Consider the following 17432-nt stretch of genomic DNA (forward strand, 5'->3'; position numbering starts at 1 on the left):
TTAGGATTCCACCAGGGCTGATTGCTCACCGGAGTGGGGGAAGAAGAGGGAATGACTTTCTGCCATCTGGAGGAAAGTTTAGGGGTACGGGTCATCTGAAAGGCACTCTATGAGAGTCCGTGGGAGCAGGAAGCTTTCATGGGTGAAGCTGCCTTGAGGGAAGCTGGAAAAGCATTTGCAGTCAGTTGGGAGAGCATTATATCTAAGGCTGTATTAAGGTTGCTGTAGTATGGACCTTGTGGAGAGTTGCAACCAATTTGACTAGTCTGTTACAGTTAGTAAAAGGAGAAGTAGTCACTATACAGTGAGAAAAGGTGGATTAGAAATCAGAGCTTGAAATGTTGAAGGAACAGAAATGGAATCGCAGTGCTGAGCTGGAAAAACAGGAGAAGAAAAACAGTGGAGGTCAATGTGTCTCCGCTGGAAAGGAGTCCCTGTGATGTGAGTCCAGCCAGCACATGATGAAGAATATACAAAAGCTCAGACAATAAAAACTCAAGCTGAGAGGTTAGGTTGGCAATTGAAAGAAGCTTAAGTAGCTTTCAGAGTAGTGGTGAGAGGCAGTGTTGTGGATTGGATCATTCAGCTTGCCAGAGGGTGATTCAGTCTTTGCAAAGGGTACTGCAGGAAAAGCACGGTGTGGTTGCAGCCATCAGTACCAAATTTAGAGAGGAAGATGTGGATCACAGGATGCAGGGAGTTCATGACAGCAGGAAGTCAAGTTGTGCAAACCGTACATTCCCCAATAATATACACGGTGTCTGCGAGAACTCCGAGTAGGCATGTATCAAGCCGACAGTTAGCACAGTGAATCCTAGGTGTAGTGAATCAGAGAACAGCAGTGGGGAAAAATGAAAGATTTTTGCAGAGGTACTGTATGGATTGCTAATGGAAGGGTATGAGTATGGCTGTCTGCTATCAGTGTATCAGAGAAAAATTGGCCTATTAAGTCTCGATTCGGTCTTGAATGAGCAAAAGAAAGAATTTGAATACTGTTTACTTACAGATCCACTTACTTTAGAACAAGGGAGGAAAACCAGATCTTAAACAATTTGGGTAAACGAGGAAACAGAAATAAAAGAAAAAGAGTGCCCACCTTGCTCAAGGAGATGAAATTTCAGCTATTAAGAAAATAGTAGAAGAAGATTCAGAGAAACCATTAACTATTTCCACAGATTTGGGGTGGGTTTGTCAATCTTTGTTTCCCAATCAGTATGGGGAAGGAAAAGGGATATGTTAAGGGGGTGGTAAAACAGTAATACACACCACCCTTTGGGAATGTGTGGCTCAGTCCCCAAGGATTACACAAGCAGTGTGTTTGAAAAAGCATAGTCTGGATGTAATTGTGGAAAAAGCTGATTATACGCTGTAGTATGAAGAAATAGCAAAATAAAGAACAGACAACTCTGGGGGCAAGTGATTTCATCAATCTCAGTTAAAGCTTTGGAGAAGTGAATCAAAAATGTAACTCGGTGTCTGTGGTAGGTCCCTGTGGTTTATTTTGCAGGATGATGCTACCAGCATTAGGGTTGAAGAGAAACAGCTCAACCTAGTGATGGTGTTGGTGACTTCTGTAATGTCCCTTCAAGCAAGTATGTAGGCATAGAAGGAAGAGGTGAATAAAACGGAAGGAAAAAGGCTTGAAACAGGAGCACCAAGCACTGAGACAGTACTTTAGTAAGGAGTTGACAGAATTGTTGGTTTAAATGTGTATACGAAGGAGAAATGAATAATGAAATACTGCAGCTGAAAGAGATAGAGGTAACACGGAAGGAAGGTTGTATAAGTAAGTATTAGAGGAGACTTACACGTATCTAGTAACCAAAGCTTAATATCTGTGTCCATCTCTTTCTTTTGTTTTCAAATGTTAACTACAATTGTAGTTGAGAAACTTAATTAGTATTGATAAAACTGGTAGTTTACTTTTAGAAAGCAGAGAATGGCAAAGCTACCCATAGTATAGCAAAAATATCTGACATCTCAACCATGAAAGAAAATTTTTTTGTATAGGCTATAGCAGACTTAGGAGCACAGATATCTGCGAAGAAACTTACTGTGCCAAGAAGACAGGATAATTTTGGTAGTTATTGTTGTTCTGTGCCTGCTCTATTAGAATGATACCATAGATTTGATGGTTGTTTATTTACACTAATTATGAAGCTTAACTGTTTGTTAGAAGGGAAAAGATGGAACCAGTGGGTATTAAGCAAATGGACAACAGACGTAAGCCAATCACAACCGTATTACGGAAGAGAAATAGTAGCTTGTTGGCTAGGATATTAGCAAAAGAAAAGGACAAAGGAGTTTGCTGTCTGAATACAATAAATATCTTACAGAGGTGGGCAGCTTGCTCAATGGATAGCTTCATCAAGTTAAAAATAATAAAAACAACACAAAACTTTTTTTGGATGGTAACATTTTTCTGGCATCACTAATGACAAGCGACAGTGGCATACAAACTTGTAATTAAGGAATGTCACTGTCACAGAATACTAGCTGAAGACATCCTTTAGCTATGGAGAAACTTTAAACTTTTTTGGGGGTAAAGTTTCTAAACAGTCCTTTTTAAAAAAAAAAAAAAAAAAAAAAAAAAAAAGTAAAAATGAAAATTATAGCTTCTCATGTAGAAATTGAGGAAATCATTACATCTAATTATTATTAATCTTTGGCACTGTAATTAAGTAGTGTTTTGGTGCTATTTCTCAGTTATCAATAAATCACCTGGCTATTAACAAGAAATAATTGTTTCTAAATGTCAAAACTTTGATCAGTTCCGATGACATTTGTTGCCATCACAAGCAACTTGTGTTTGGACAGCTTTTGACAATGTTTGATGACTGCCAAATATATTTCACCCAGATGGACGTGGGAAGTATACATGTCAAACAAATATGTATGCGTTAGAACACCAAATACCAATGGAAATGTTGCTGTCGCTACAGAGCAAGCATCAGTGAATCCTGGTTTGTATTGATACTTGTATAAATATTTTTGTTAATGGACTTGTGTAGTTAACAGCCTGTTAAATACCTTCTGGAGACCATTTATTATGGAAGGCCAGGGACAGCTTGCAATTTTGTCTGTGAAGTCATTTATAAAAAATTGTATGTTTTGTTTTGGGTTTTTTTTTCATTTTGTTCTATGTAGCTGTGTGTGTCAGGGTTTTGTGACTTTCCTGCCATGTTGTAAAGGTCAGGATTGGAAAGAGGGACTCTAACTTCTGACCAAAGGGGTAGTGCTCTGCAGCTTCTGATGGGCATGGCACTTTGCTTTTTTGTAAAAATGTGCTGTTTTCTGGGTATGTGCAAGAACTGACTTAACCTTTTTTTTTCTTTTCTCTCTAGAAGATCAGTCGAGAGAGTGCATAAGGCTAAACAGTAACATTTTGGACAAATTGAGACTTTGATTTTTACAGAATGTTACTGGTTTGTTAATTTCTGTATGAATGAAATTATTTACAACATCTTCCTTTTATGCCCAGACTGTCCCCAGGGTGGTACGTACTGGTTGTTTGATAGACTGCCAACCATTGTGCAAAGCATTGTCTTGGGGGCAAAAAAGTCTGTGTTTTGTCTCATTGTTCCTACTCTTTGCCGTCTGTTAACGTGATCTGTGTTCTCTTTCAGGTTGTTTTACTGTATGGGCTGCAGGACCTCGAGGGGATCCTTCCGGGGCTCTGAATTGTGGAAAGTTTACGTGCATGTTCTAATTTATCCTTCAGCTGAGTCAGGTATTGTTTGAGCAAAGTCCCTGTGTAGCAATTCAGAACAAGATTTAGACATATTGCATTGCACTCTACTACCTAACTCTGGACCTAGATGTTTGTATTCAAGGTAGGAGGGTGTTCATCTGGCCACAGCAAAGGGAAAACCCCAAAGACTGATTATCCTAGAAATATTTACCTATTATGGGCATAAATTTCAGTTCATGAGTTTTATGAATCATCTGGTGCTGAAGTGAAGTCTGAAAAAGACAGGATGAAAGCCAGTAGGCGCTATGCAAGTACACTTTTCCAATAGTGAATGGATTCTGTCAACTCCAATTGAAGTATGCTATCTGAAACTAGTTCCCTGGTGATTTTGAACAATTTATGAAGGGTTCTGACTAATTGTTTGCTTTTTGCTTTTCCGTGGCTGTTATTAGGTGGAAAAATACTGCAGGTGAACATAATACTGTTTTGTCACTAGAAAATTAACTGCTGGACTGAAATCAGCCTGGAAAAGTAAAGAGGTCATGACACAACATCTGTTTTTTGGAGAGTATAGTTATTACCACCAAATAATATAGCAGACACTGGAGTGGAAAAAATAACTCCAGAACAGAGCTGCTGTAGTGATGCCTTTTTGACCACGGTTCTGTGGATTACATTGACTGGATTTCCCTAAGATGCATGCTTGGAAGGTAAGTTTGGACAAAATACTCATACCACTCAAACATGAGGTAGAATATTTCTGTGTGATAGAATTTCCACCTCAATATTTTCACAACCCTCTTCTCTTACCATGTATTCAGCATTACTAGGGCCTTTTACAGGTAGTATTCTGGAGGCCTGTGACTGAATAGGGTTTCCTAAAGTCCTGTGTTTCCTTACATTGCTTACGTTTCTGTTTTAGCTGATACAGTCCACATCAGATATCAAGGGATCCCACCCCTGTACTTAGCTTTGGTTAATTCCTCTCTGCCCTTTGCTACTCTGAACTGACTTTCATTCCTGTACCGTGCTTCCTCAGGCTAGTAGTAACTGTTTTTTCTGTTTTGCTGTTCTAGTAGTAACTGTGATAATAACTTACCGCCTCTCCCTTACGGTGCTTTTTGTGTCAGAAACAAAACCTCTGTGATTTCTCAGTTTGACTGTACTTCAAAATATAATTAGTTCTTCTGTGCTAGTGCTCTCAAAACCTGCTTTTTACAGACAAAGCATCCAAATAATTAGGGAAAGCATGTTTCTTGTATGTTTAAAGCATTGACACAGTTTGGACATGTGCTTCATCTGCTTGGACCCTGACCAACTTTTCCTATCCTCTTCTAAAGCCAGGCAAACATAACTCAGGCCTTAAAGCCATGACCCTGCAAAGTGAGAAGTGCTAGTGACTTCTTGGAGGTGCTAGACATTTTATTTTTTCTACTGATTTTAATGTGTTATGTGCCACAGTGACAATGTTGGGTAATTTTGTGTGCACAGATGCCCATAAAGCAGGGGGGAATGTTAGCCCACTTTCACCGGAATAAACCTGGCCAAAAAAAAGAAGTGATTTGCCATGGGCTACCTGGTGGGTCACTGACAGGCCAATGCGGGTATCCAGAGGGCTGAACTTTTTCTCATTCTTTCTGACGATGCAGCTTTTTATAGATGTGCCAGCTGCTCAGGACACTGCCATTTGCTGCATTTTTCTAGTAAAAAAAGCAGCACTGCAGTAACAGCAAAAAAATTGAACAAATACTGTTCACAAGATGACACTTTATTCTCTGCCCATCAGGGTAGATACTGGGCTCTTTAGTGTTCTTTCTAGGTAGTCCAGACTCCCTGAAAGGGCCTGCCATGTGCATTCTCACTTTTACTCTGGCTTCTTTGGAGACATGATTCTTTGGATTAATGGGGCAAAGGGCTTTTGCTACTGGAATTTGAAGACTGTCATGCTTGCTGCAGAGTTGACGTTAGTTAAATTTGCTTCTTAAAAGGTATTTAACTTACCAATCATATTTTCTTAATGTGTGTTTATGTGTGTGTATGTATATATGTGTACACATACATATGCATAAAAATAAATTCTCTAGGTGAGTAGCTATCATTCAGGTAGTATTTGGAACTGTTAGGATTTTTATAAACCGGTGGTGCACAGTTCTGGATTTCCATCTGAGGGATAAAAATGTTTAACACAATAGTACACTGAAAAAGATTGTAATATCTATTGCCCAGGTACATTGGAGGACTTCTGAAAGGATGCTGAAGGTGTTTTCCTGTGGATAGTTTGTTGCTGCATAGCTTTTTTCGTTTGAAATATTATGAATAGTAATAAGTCACACTCGAAGTGTAACAAACTTGTTAATGAACTCTAAGCATGATTAGTTTCACACAAACCACTGCTTCTGACAATCTGCAGGAGGGATGGTGCCCTGTAGATGACATAGTTTGGATTGTGATTTAAACCTTCAGACTGTCTACCTGGAACTAAACCACGTTAAAAACCTTTTGGAGAGGAGACTTGTTTAAAAAATGAGGAAAAAAAATCTCAAAAAACAAAACCAAAAACCCTTCCTTTCAAAAATCTGTACATGCTATAGTAAACAAAGAAGTCCTAGTCCTGCAAACAGGCAGGAGAATTCATGGGAGGACAGGCTATTCATGTGATTAAGCCTGGTAGTGTCTCCTCAGATTCACGGTGATGCTGCTGGGCCTGATCTTTCTTGATGATCTCTGTATCCTGGCCTAGAGATAGAATCCAAATGATGCTGCCCATTCTCCTGGTTTTGGGTGAAGCCACCTCAAAGATGAGGCTTGCTTTGCTTTTGTTGCTCCCTTGTTATGTCCTTTTCCCCTCTGTAATATACTCCTTCCTTTTTTTCTTTGTTCTTCCTGCATTTTAAGTAGCAGTGTGGTTGTGCTGGCCAAATACTGTCTATTGTAGTGTAGCTGTAAACTTGTAACTAAAAGAGTGGCCGAAATCAATCCCCTAAGCAGTCTAGTGCTGATACAAGTTTCTAGGTCTCGGAGCAGATGCTAAGACTGTTGGGTGTACCTTTCTATTCTCTGGTAAGGATAAAAGTAGAAGTCAGCGTATGCATGGGTTCTGTGTTTTCTCTCGTTCTTTCTGCGTCGGCATGTGTGTATTCAGTTGAGTCAGCTTGGACTTCAGCAGATCCAATCCCTTTTAACGTTGAAACTAAATTACAAGATTGCTATCAGGTAGCATGCTGTGTTTAAAAAAATCTACAATAAAAAATTTATATAAATACGGGATTAAGTATTGCTTTCATTTCATGGTGTGTTTTTCTGCATTTTTAATAAGAATTTTAGATTGTAATTATTGGTGCCCATTTGCTGAAGGTAGGAAGTGTCCTGATATCCTTGTAATTGAAGTTCTGAGTTAAAAGAAATGTGCAATGACTATGTTGACACCTGCAGCTCTCTGGGCTACTGACCCTACTAGAACTGTCATGGTAGTGGGTTTCTGTACTTTGGAGTAATACTTTGGAATATGGATGTGGTCCTCCTGGGGGAGAGCTGGACACTACAGTTGCAGTCAGCCTCCAGAAGGAAGCGTCTTTCATCTGGACTACTAAAACCCCCTTTTGTGCCTGGCCGCGTCCTTTGCTTTAACTTTGCGATTCCTTTTTCCAGGTCCTAACCTTAAGAGTTTGAAGCTTTGCATTAACTGACTCACTTGACTCAATTATTAGTGTCAAAGCTGGCCTGCAAACTGAATGTGGTATGTGACTTACTGGGTGATAGCCAGAAGTTCAAAATATGAAATTCACTTTCTGTGAGTAGGAAATTGTGCTAAATGAGTTGGTTCTGAGGAAAAACTGACCAGACAAAACCAAACAAAAAATCCAGCAGCTTCTTGTGATGATGATGATTTCTTTGTCCTCAGATTTTGCAAGCTACTCATCTTGTATCAATTCTTTTAAAAGTCACCTTCCTTAAGATCACCCGTAGCCAGTGAAACAAGATCCTTTATACAAGATCACTCTTCTCATATGTTCAGTTTTGCAATTGTAGAGTTAACTTGCCAGGCCCTGTAGTGATAGAGGAGAAATCTACAGTGTGATCTACGCTTTTTCAGCCCTGTTGTGCTACATATTAGTCAGAGTTCATTTATTTCATTAGTTTACTCTGTAAAGCAATTACATAACTGTTACCACAATAGGGCTGGAATGGTGTGTTACATTTACTAAAATAACTCGGCAATTAATTTCAAATGATCTGTATGCAGTAATCTCCTACATGTAATAGAATTATTCAAATGTCTGAGCATTTTACATGCCGTACTGGAGTGAGTTAGATCAATCAAAAATTAATTGCATCCAAAGCATCAGTATAGCCTTCTGGGATGAGCTGAATACCAGTATGTCACAATAAAGTCATAATAATTGATGTAGCATAGAATCATGCCTCTGCTTCTCACTTTATAATGGAAATTTTATTAGCCAAGCAGACTAGGTGGAAAAATGGAAAGAAAAGAGAAATGAAAATAAGTTAAATACTAGCTGGTGACCATTAACATTGATATGATTCTGTGCTTATATGGTTTATCATCCTGACACTTTCCTTATGCTTAGAATAGCCTGTCCTTGTTTTGCACAATTGCACTTTCAATGTACTTTGTGTTTATATCTGTAGAGAGGGAAAGAATATATAGCTCGACATTCAATTCAAGTTGTCAGCCCAAAATATTTCTGTTGAGCTTCGGTTTGATGGCTTGAGTATACAGCATGAAAAGTCTCTCTCCAGGTAAATATCTGAATATCTCTCTTAGGCTTCTGTCCACCCAAGGCATGACTGTTGGGTGACTTATGTCATACAGATAGGGTGTGGATACCAAAATATGTACTGACTTTTCCTTGTCAGCTCTTTTTTGTCATAAACCAGGACTATCGCTGTATTACAACTATTGAAGAGTGACTGAACTGACTTAACACTTGTGTTTTGTATGTGTGTATTAGTGAATAAAGAGCCTTCAAATGATGAATTTCTTTTCATAGTTTCTATGAACTAGACAACTGCATTTTTCCTTGAGTTATTTTTGAAGAGCCAGATTAAGAGAGTCATCAGAGGTAAAAGGACAGTTACAAAAGAAGGATTTTAAACCCTAGAGAAAAAATTACTTTTTTTTTCCGTTTAGATGTTTAATACTTTTCTTTGAAACCTATCTTTGTTTGCCTTGTGGAAGCTCACCTTGTTTCCTAGTCTCACTTCTGTAATTCTCCTAAAGGGTTATGTTCTTTATCAGCACCTGTTCCCTTGTTTGGCTACTTACATGTACCTTCATGTTGTTTATCAGATATCTTCCCCACACATAGGTCTGGCTTCTTAAAGGCAACATTTTGGACCTTCTGTGTAATGCATACTGGCTTTCCTTTCTGTTAACAACTACCTTAAAAGTGCTCTTCCTCCTACCTGTTAGGTAGCTAATACATTTCTGACTGAGGTTATAAAGAAAATGATTTGGTCCCTGAATGAAGACAAGTGTTTCTATTATCCTGGACCGTATCCAAGATTTCTAATTGTAATCACTGCTTTCCCAAAATGCAAGATGGATGAGATGCTGCAGCTCTTACCAGGTGGCTATCATGCTGTTTTGCTGTCTTAATGTCCAGAAAGGAAGTCGGCTTCCCCCGAAAATGGACAAGAAAAAATAAGACAGGAAGAGACTGGTTAGGAAGCCGTGAAAGAAAAATCTATCAGCCAACTTTTGCTTGGTTGGCTCTGTGCTCATTCACATTGTGCTCTTGACTTCTTTCTGCTCCTTCCAGGCCCGTATGCTCTTGCTCTTCCTTTTTTTTAAACACGTGCTTGTGTTTGAAACTTTCCTGCTTGCATGCACTGTGGTTTGGACAGTCCTCTGTGGTTGTTTTCTGAGTGGCTGCTCCCGCTGCTATATAGAGAGTATATTTCCTGTCTTTTCTGAAATACAGAAATGCAGTTACTGTTTGTTGCCATCTCCTGAAGGGGAATGAGAGAAAGGCAGGAGGGATGATAAGCTGCAAAAATGATCAAGAACCACCTCCATGCTGTTGCGATGGAGAGAGGTGGTGGTAGTGGTTGTTTTGTCTTGTTTCAGATCCCTCTGCCATAAAACCAAATGTCGAAAATAGTTGAATGCACTCAATTTGCAGATCTGTAGCTAGATATTCAGGTGAGAAAAGTGCTGACACGCAATGGAGATGAAAATCCAGGTTTGGAAAAAAAGATTTTGAAGTGTTAGTGTTCATGAATAATGGAAGGAAGTGATATAATGGGCTAGAAGGCACTTTGGTGTCTGAGCACTGGCAAATAGAGTCCTTACTGGAGCTTAGTGTAGAAGTAGAGGAAATTTCTTCAGTCCCCCTCAAGCAAAGACCAGAGAATGAGAATTTTGTGCTGTTTTTCTACAGTTTTAGCCTTTTAAGTTTGGAGAAAAATCCATGTAGAAATCTTTGACCTTCAGAGTCCAGAAGTAAGCTGGAGGTCAGACCAGTTTCTCCCTGCTAGTTTGCAGCTGTCGCAAAATGCTGATTTATCCTGTTCCCTTTGTGCTTCATCCAATCCATCTTGTTTCTTTAAGAATCCAGCAATAAGATGGAGTAAAAGGAGCAGCAGACTGAAAGGTGTTGTGCTTACAGGTAGGCATGAAACCTGTTCTCTGAGTGAGTCTCACATGGGCTGGGTAAACTTAACGGTGGAAAGTTCAAAACAAATACAAGAACCTTTGGCCTCTGTTCACAAGATCACATCCTGACATTGATATAGATGTATTTAAAACCAAAAGAACTCTGAATTTTAGTGTTGAATCTGTTATCAACTCCCATAGATAGCAGCGTTCCTGGAGGGCAAAGAGAAGGCAGTAACCAGATTGGTGATGCAACTCTGAGAACAGTATCTCTTTGTTTCCTGCAGCATATGGGTTACTCTGCCACTGATCAGGGCATTCCATCACTACAGGGCTGACAAAATTAGGAGAATTCACGGAAAAGTAGGAAAGCACTGAATGGCATTGGGTGTGTGTGTGGGAGCTTGAAAGAATAAAAGAAACTGCACCCTTTTCAGGGTTAAAATTTATTAGGCTGTATCTAAGCAGCAATTCAGAGATGTGAGTGCAGCTTGTTTGGGGGGGGGGGGGCTGGTGGGGGAACCCAGCCAAGCTAAATTGAGTGTAGCTAGCCCAGGCACTGGTAACTGTTTGGCTGTCAGAGTGCCAGCTGCATTCCAGTTTGCAAGCACCCCATCCCATCAGGGCTCCAGGTAAGTTAGCATGGGCTGAGACCTATGCAGCTGCAACTCTCTTGCTCCTGGCATTGGAGCTCACTTATTTTGAATACTAGCTCTGGGACGTCTATCCTAGCTGTACAAATGTGCTTAGATCGCACCATGGATTTGCCCTGCAGTTGGCCATGCAGCAGCAGCTGATTGGTGTATAGGCTTTTGATAAATACCTGCTAGAATGGGAAAGAATTGTAGTGGTCTACAAGAATCTGAAAGGCATGAAAAGGAAGGAAGGGGGGAGATATGCCAACTGCACAGTGCTAACCTGTGGTAAAATTGCGACACTTGGTATGAATTTTTCCTAAATTACAGTTTTCCTATGTGTTCCTCATTTACATCTGCCTGGGAACAATCTCTGTGGAAGTAACAGCAAAGCCTTCTTCCTTGAGATGTAATCAGATTAGCCTAGATAAACCTGCTGAACATACTGTAGATTATATAGCTCAACAGATATTTTCAATCTCATGTTTCTTATAGGAAAAAAAGCCTGGTACAAACCCAGTGCAGAACCATAGAGGAGCTTGTGCCAGTTATGCATGAGAATTAGGGTAAACCCATCAGGAGAGCCCTCTTCTTGCCACTGTTAGATGCATGCCATATTTAACCCAGTTCTTCAGTGGTATCAGCTCAGTGTCATGGTGGGCTGAGGGCACGTCTCCTATTGTCTAAAATAGTACCTAGAGAAAGAATGAATTCTAGAGTCTATACTTGAAAAAGCTGCTTCCATTTACTGATTAAGGATTTTAACATACTGTACGTATTACCAAAATTCTTCTGATGCTTAAACCCAGATTAGAAGGGACAGGGGCAAATCATTGGCTCCATAACAATGTATTGCTTTGGCAGCCACGGCCAGTCAGGCTTTCTGGTTAAGCCTGTCCTTTGGAGCTCCTAATTTCAAGTGAAGTGTAATGTAGAGGCACGACAGAAATGTTTCTCAAAGGCACTATGGGAACTTTCTGGTTCTAAGCACGGTGAAGTGGTGAAGCCTTCATGGAGCTTCTCTTTAACCTAAGTAACCTGCAAAAAGGCTTTGCAAAGTACATACCTCTTCAGTATCTGCTACTGATTGCTGACGTGATCTCTGCCTTTTTAATGAAAATGATTACTAATAGTAAAATACTTTTTTTTTTTTTTTTAATTTATTTATTTGTGCAGTCTGGCTTTTCCTTCCTATATCTATTTTGATAAGTGTGTTATCTTTTCCTAACTGGAGACATAACACTCCATGAATCGTGGTCCTGAGAATATTTCCTTGTCCATTTGTAATCATGTAACATCTTTGATATTTATCACAACTGCTGTGTTTCAGCGTATATTTGATTTTAATGGCTTTAACCTTTTGTTGACATGTTTGTTCTCTTCAAAACAATGTAGTGTTCTTCTCTTAATTTTTTTCCCCACCTTCCGTTCTTCCCCTCTTCCATACCTCTCTTCTCTTCTCTGTTTGCTTGCATGTGCTTCCTTTGAATAACTGCATTTCTGTATCAGTAAACCTGTTTGCTGTCCATTAGGTTCCCTTATTCTCCAGAAATTTCTGCCAGCTTTTTGGTTCTCCTTTTCTCCTGTTGTGCAGGATTTACTACCTTTATCTGCCAGCATGAAAGTGCAAAATTAATGTTTTAAATGAGGTTTGACTGACTTAAAATAATGAGTTCATTAACTTGCCTGCTTCTCGGTGTGAAGATATAGTTTTCATTTGACTTAAATCAGTCAACCATGATAAACCTTTAACTAAGCTATGTCTGTGACCACTATTTGTAAAAGTACATTTTATTTTTTACTGGAAATACCTGTTAGGTTGTGGGGTTTTCTTTTCATTTATGTGATCTGATTTATAGCTGTGAAGTGCAAAGTGTTTCTTCTCCCCCAGGCTGCTTTTGTGTGAACAATTTTCAGTCAGTCGAAGACTTCTATGTGGGCTCTTCTTATGTTTTTAAAATTGCAACTAAACCTAGTCAGGGGGTTTGAGGGGTACAGAGAGGGATCAAGCTGGCATTGTAACTCATCTGAGTGGTGCTGTGGCTTCTGCTCAGGTTTTGTGCTGCAGAATTAGGGTTACTTTAACTGAGAGAATCAGGAGTTCTGGGAACACATGTAGCTTCTTACTGGAGCATTCAGTGGTAATATTTCCATAAATGGATTTGTGATAACATATGGTAGCTAAAGAAAATGTATGTTATACAAATGAAGAATACCAGGTAATAGCTCCATATAAGCCCACTTATCTGCTATCTGTAATCGTGGATTAAATTTCTACACACGGTGCTAACATAGCCTAAAGCAATACAACATAATAACAATGTTCTGTTAACAGCTATATGAAAGTATTTCCCATACCAAAAGAATGATACATTTCTCAGGTGGTTTTGTTTTCTTCCTTGACATTCCATGGCCTCATTTTTTGGATGTTTACAGAGCTGGATATTGTCTGTTATTTAAAGCTGTTCATAACCATGCATTCAAAATGCTGTATTAACTGTTTACTTGTTCTGTCAACTTCCTATTTATTTTTCTGCAGCTTTAAAAAAAAAAAAAAAGCGCCATTGTGTGTTTATCTTTTTTTAAAAAACCTCTGTATCTCTGATTATTGCTTTGCTTTTGTGTATATTGCACAGCTGCTAATGAATGTCTTGGGAGTAAAAATACAATTTTCAAGAAACATCAGTAAATAGTGAGTGAGGGGGTTTCCTTCATCTGTAATAGTATTTTAAAGTTTTCCAATACATTATTTCATTTATAAACATAGATGTCCTGACTTTCTTATTTTTGGTGTGGGCCTTGTTATTCATATGAATTAACTCAAAAATAACTTACAGCAACTTCAAGGAGCCTATAAAGCTGGAAACTTGCAGTGTCTTCCAGCTTACTATTGCAGGAAGTTTTCAGCTGAGACTGCTCTTGAGCAGTGTCATTTTAGTAAGGTATCACTATTGGATATCTAAGTTTCTTTTCTAAATGCAAAATGTTCAATGATAAACTTGCAGGCTGTGGGAAAGCAATATCATAATGCTCTGTGTGTGTGTATATATGTGCTATACGCATTATATATATATGTGTGTGTGTGTATATATATATGTGTGTGTGTGTATATATATATGTGTGTGTGTGTGTGTATATATATATATGTATAGTAACCTGGGTTTCCAACGAATTGGTAGTGAATGGGGGAGGAAGAGGGAACCCAACAAGACTGCAGTCCTTTCTCCTGCCAAAAGATGGAGTGAATGATCTACTGAACAGCCTGTGCTGCTAATTTGTTTTCTAGGCAATTAGGAACTTTTCTGCAAGCAAAAAGGGATTTCTCTTGTCTTACAATGTTAAAGCTTCATACTTTTCATAATTTATGCTAAATGTAATGAGGCAAATTGTTTTAATGAACTGGCCAAATTGGTTGGTAACAGATGGATTGGTGACAAATGGGTTAAGTAGGAGGCTCACATAATCAGTTTTTATTTCAATTATTTTGTGACCTTATGTGTGAAAGGGTTGTTTTAAAACCCTCTCACTGCTTTCAGAAAAAAAGAAATCCATGTGCTGCTGGTGGTGTAAGCTTCCCCTTCTGCAAACACAGGGATCCTCATCAAGTTGAACTAAAAATAGTACAGCTGTTGAAATGAAAATGCTACCATTTTCAGTAGTGCAAAGAAATTATTTTAGACAGTTGCTATGGAATACTAAATTTATTTGGCAAATAAAACTGTTAGTGTGCTGTAAGCCTTTTTGAATACCTATTGTCTTTCTGCAGGTTTTTCATTTCCATTGTTGGCTGCTAGAACTACCTGTCCAATTCTGGCAAGTGAGCCTCTCCTACCAGTTACAGCAGCATAAAAGGTGTAGACTCTGGTGGTGGTTTGTTTTTCCTTCTATTTTTGTGACTATTTGCTTCACTTACTGTCTACCTTTCTGCAAAGGGAGTATATCTAATTATTTCTCTCAGGTAGGCATCACCTGAGACTTGACATGATTACTAAACCCTTGAGTTAGGTGCTGCCAGTCTGAACTGTTAAATAAGAAGTGCTAGGAAGATTTAACAGGATTAGTTGAAGGAGGCTGAAATCACAGTGGGGAGGCTGTGTAATGCAGATTCATCAGATAAATGAACTACAGCCATATATTAAGGGTAAAACTGGTCCCAGACCGGCCTTTTTGGCTTGACAGTACTATGGTGGCATTTCAAAGGTGCAGTATGATAAGCGGCTATGTTAGGAGATTATTTCACAGTAATGTTTAGGATACGTACCTGCACCTAATGTCTGGTGTCTTCAGTTTCCTAGATATTTTTAATGTTCCTATTTATTTGTAAGAATCGGACCTGTAGAGACAATCTTGTTTGACTGCTTCTAGAAGACCCCTTTTTCAGTCCGGACTTTGCAGCTCTTCAAAGAGCTGAAAGATGGAGGAATACTTTTAGCTTTGACCATTTCCAGTAATGCACACAGCTTGTCCCTTTAAATGCCAGCAACCTGCAGCATTAGGACAGCTGTAAAAGGTCTCCTATGTGGCATGAGTGGGGCAGAGAGATTAAGTGACTCCCCCAGATGCACATAGGAAGTCAGTGTTGGATGGCTGTCTAGAACCGAGGACAGTTTGGATTTTGATGTCTTTTTCTGGGCACAGGTGATTCCAATACCATCATCTCTGGGTTACATTTTAATCATAACACCCTAATTCCCTCATCTTCCCCAAAGAAAACCCCAAACTAATAGAAGCAAATAGAAGATGGTAGTCTGAAATGCAGTGTGGGAAGGTGAAGGGAATAGTGACCACAAACTGGTAGGTTGTTTTGATGATCCAGTTGAATGCATTTTAGGCACTACAAACGCTTGGCAGATCCAGTTGTGTGTTACAAGGCTTTATTTATTCAGCTAGCTTTTCAAGTGCACTTATATAGCTCTTTTACTCAGTATTGTACAAATTGCAAAATATTTTAGCTAGATCATGAGTTCATGGGAAGGACATTCATACTGAGAGGATGAGGAGAGGGGAAAAAAAGGCTTTGATTTGGTACAAGAGGTGACCAGTTTTTACTTAGTTCTTTGCACTGCAATATTTGCACATTATACTGTTCTCAAAATGAAAAAAGACTCTTTTCAGACTTACAGTGGCTTGTCTTTGAAATGCTCTTAGTTCATTGTTTATGCTATATAAGGCATAACTATCTGCAAGAACAAACTTAAATGTTAATGAATTCAACTGCTTTATCTGTTCACTGTGTATTCATTTTAGGAGAGTTGGGGTGGGGGTATGGGGGGAAGAAGGATGGAAGGAAGGAAAAAGGAGGAAAGGGATGCTTTGTGCAAAACCACGTTACTTCCAGAAGTAGATCTTTACCTTCAGCTCTGTGTATTGACTGCCTTTGAGGTGGTGCTCTAACAATTCACTAGTTACTCTCTTCTCTGTAACTTAAAAATATGACCTAATATCACATGGGGGTGTGAGTGAGGTATGTTTAAATTGCGTGCTTTTCAGAAAACAAAGCCAAACTCTCCTCATAATGTGCTGCAGTCTACAAATGAGTGGTTGCAAACCTTATGGTGCTGTGAGATTGACTTAGCGTTAGTTCTATTTGCCATTTCCGTAAGTATTTTAGATATTGTACTGCATGGGAAAGGTCTTCCAGTATGGAGATTACTAATGTAGTACTTACAGATTTAAAAGGTCCTAATTACTGTAAATGTAAAAAATATGCCTTTTCCCTGACATACAGCGTGACCTTTGGTTCCTGGTGAGCCAGCGGGGATGGTGTATTGCTGTCCATTTAAACAGTAAGAGCAAGCAGATTTAGTACATTGAGGCAGACCAGAGTGAGAGAAATGCTGTGTAAAATTACATTCTGGTTTTTTTCTGCTCTGTGCATTGTTTGGCTGAGCTGTGCCCAGAGGTCTGTACAAGCTCTGTGTAATTTCATGCACAGAAAATTTGAAGATGCAGGCATGCTACTGTAATGATTAGTGTGGAAATGGGCTGTATTAAAAGCATAGCCTGTGCTGGCTACTTGTGTGGACCCCAGGACTTACTCGAATTTAGCTGTGGCTGTGTTTGGTGGTGTAGACAAAATAGAGGCAGTCTCATTTCATTAGATGCGATTACTACACAATATAACACATACTTTTCTTTGCACATGCTGACATAAGGCACTGTGCAGTAATGTGACTGCAGGGATGCTCTGTGTGTGTGTGCTTGTATAAATACCTTTCTTTCAAAGCATTTAATGCCCTTTAGGTAAATGTACTTGAGATGCAGAATTAATCCGCAGTTTGAGTGCTCAGAAGTGAATGGGAGCTCAGTCAGAGACTTGGACTGATCCCTGCAGAGAAAGATGCCAAGTGAAAAATTCAGCTCTTGGTTTTAGTTTGATTTCTGGACATCCTTTTCCTAGAACTGCTAAGAACGTACGGAGTCATGATCTAGCTTTGGTTGTAGAGCTTGTCAATGGGAATTGCTTCATCTGTCACTATAACCTAAA

The 17432-nt window shown here is 39.2% G+C and overlaps 1 long non-coding RNA gene across 1 annotated transcript in view; it reads left to right on the forward strand.

Annotated features, from left to right (window-relative positions):
• Positions 1 to 149: 149 nt before the first annotated feature.
• Positions 150 to 17432, forward strand: part of LOC112986200 (uncharacterized) — a 40948-nt gene continuing 23665 nt past the window's right edge. Inside the window, exons 1-2 of the long non-coding RNA XR_010391189.1 lie at positions 150 to 3730; positions 4144 to 4401. This is a non-coding gene — a long non-coding RNA (uncharacterized LOC112986200). The remainder of the gene's footprint in view (positions 3731 to 4143; positions 4402 to 17432) is intronic.

The sequence above is a fragment of the Dromaius novaehollandiae genome, chromosome 12 (assembly GCF_036370855.1).
Source record: "Dromaius novaehollandiae isolate bDroNov1 chromosome 12, bDroNov1.hap1, whole genome shotgun sequence".
In the NCBI taxonomy this organism is placed as follows: Eukaryota; Metazoa; Chordata; class Aves; order Casuariiformes; family Dromaiidae; genus Dromaius; species Dromaius novaehollandiae.